Below are 2,193 nucleotides of genomic sequence, written 5' to 3'. Positions count from 1 at the left end.
CATTAGCTGATACTTGTGGATGCTTGTTATGTACCAAGCACTATTAGAAGGACTTTATTCTGTACTGAAACATTTAATTTTCCCATAACACTACAAAGTAGTACTATTATGACATGCATTTTACTGATGCGGTAGCCGAGGCATAAAGAGTTAAATGACACATCCAAGGCCACACAGCTAGTAAGAAACAAAGCAAGGATTTAAAATTGAAGTTTTTGACTCTAGAGCCCACGTTCTCAACCATCATTTTACTCCCTCATGAAAAACAGGTGTCCTGGTTGGTGTCCATTTTCCCCAGCGTTCAGAGCCTTCTAAATTAGCCCAGCATGAATAAAAGGGGAAGTGTAGGAAAGGCGACAAAATAACTCAGAGGAGAGAGAAATAACAAGCAGGCCTTTAGTTTAATCTCTATATTTGCTAAACAGCAAGTATTGAGATTAAGTACAGCCCTTCTTCCCTTAGAACTTTTTTTAACAAGAGAATAGAACACAATTTAATGGGAGTCAGGCAGAGAAAGGACAAGAGAGCAAGTAAATTGTTGTCTGCAGAATATGCACAAATATAAGGTATTCTTAGCAGTATTTAAAGCTATAAGAAATCTCTATATTTGCTAAACAGCAAGTATTGAGATTAAGTATAGCCCTTCTTCCCTTAGAACTTTTTTTAACAAGAGAATAGAACACAATTTAATGGGAGTCAGGCAGAGAAAGGACAAGAGAGCAAGTAAATCGTTGTCTGCAGAATATGCACAAATATAAGGTATTCTTAGCAGTATTTAAAGCTATAAGAAATTCAGTAGCTCTTCCAGGGATGGCATCTAGAGGCACTCAGAATGGTCCAGCATTTGACATAATGCTGTAGGCTTTCCTACAATACAGCCTCTAACAAAACTGTATTGTCCCAAACCCCTGGTAATAGAATAGTTTACCTTTATACCAAGAAGGTTGGGAAAGCTCCAAAATCTGCATGTGGCGTGTGCCCAGGCAGGCTTCGAGGGGTTCATGCTGTGAGACCTAAAGTTCTTATGAGGTTGTCTAAAACGAAAAAAACATGTCAGCAGGGCCTATGGTGGCTCCATGTGTGCTAGATATGTCCACGACAGGATCAAGCACGCTTTCTTTATTGAGAAGCAGAAAATCATTGTGAAAGTGTTGAAGGCACAAGCACAGAGTCAGAAAGCTAAATTTAAAAAAAAAAAAAATGAAGCTTTTCTGAGTAATAAAAAGTCCAAAAGACAAAAAAAAAAGAAATTCAGTAAATGCAATTTTGCACCACCTAACTCACTGTTAGTCTGCTAAGAGCTTGTCTGGTGTGTTAACTCTTTGCAGCTTCTTGCAGTCTTTCACCACACAGTTATTGAGCTTTTACATGCCCCTACTACTAAGGGTCTATTTGGGGAAGGAAGGGAAGAATGACAATTCAGAATGACAAAGAATGACAATGAAGGCACGTAGAGTGAGAGTGCTCAAGGTGAAAGAATAAGAATTAAGTTACTTACTCATTCATTTGGCAAATATTCATGGAGCATTTCCATATGCCAGGAATAAGTGCTAAGGATACAAGGAGAACTGAAGTAAGCCTCCTATCCTTCAGGAGCTTATAGTCTAGTGCAGGGATCAGCAAACTTTCTCTGTAAAGTGCCAGATCAGATATTAGGCTTTGCCGGCTCTGCTGTGTAACACAAAAGCAGCCATAGACACTATATAAATGAATGGGTGTGGCTGCACTCCATTGAAACTTTATTTAAAAAATCAGGCAGTGGGTAGATTTGACCTGAGAACCACAGTTTGCAAAACCTAGTAGACATCTCAAGAAAGGCTTACAGGAAAAACTATTTCCATGTGGTTTCATGTTCTGATCTGTTGTTTTTATCCTTGAGCAACTTCTGTCTGGGAATCAAATTTTGAATCGCATTTAGTTCCTTGAGGTTTTATAGCTGTTTTTCCGTTGTCTTTTACCATTTTGTTGTTGGGTAAAATCTGTAGCCAATTGATTTTTTTCTCCTTTTAGGTGACTTCCCAGGGGATTCTTTCTTTATTGTTGAAGTCCAAAACATTATTAGGATATTCTTAGTGATCCCAATGTGAAAGTCTTTTCTTTTCCACAGGAGATTTTAGCTCATTTATAAGTACTGATAGAAAAAGTATATTTGCCTTACTATTTTATATTATGCTTTCTTTTTCTGGTTTTAAA

At 37.7% G+C, this 2,193-nt stretch overlaps 1 pseudogene; it reads left to right on the top strand.

The window, feature by feature from the left end:
* The first annotated feature begins 832 nt into the window (after positions 1-832).
* On the top strand, positions 833-1,215 carry LOC103604087 (annotated as a pseudogene).
* Positions 1,216-2,193: the final 978 nt, after the last annotated feature.

This window comes from Galeopterus variegatus, unplaced genomic scaffold (genome assembly GCF_000696425.1).
Source record: "Galeopterus variegatus unplaced genomic scaffold, G_variegatus-3.0.2 Scaffold4953, whole genome shotgun sequence".
NCBI classification, from domain to species: domain Eukaryota; kingdom Metazoa; phylum Chordata; class Mammalia; order Dermoptera; family Cynocephalidae; genus Galeopterus; species Galeopterus variegatus.
Note: the sequence above shows the minus strand (reverse complement) of the source record. Positions and strands in the feature narration are given on the sequence as shown.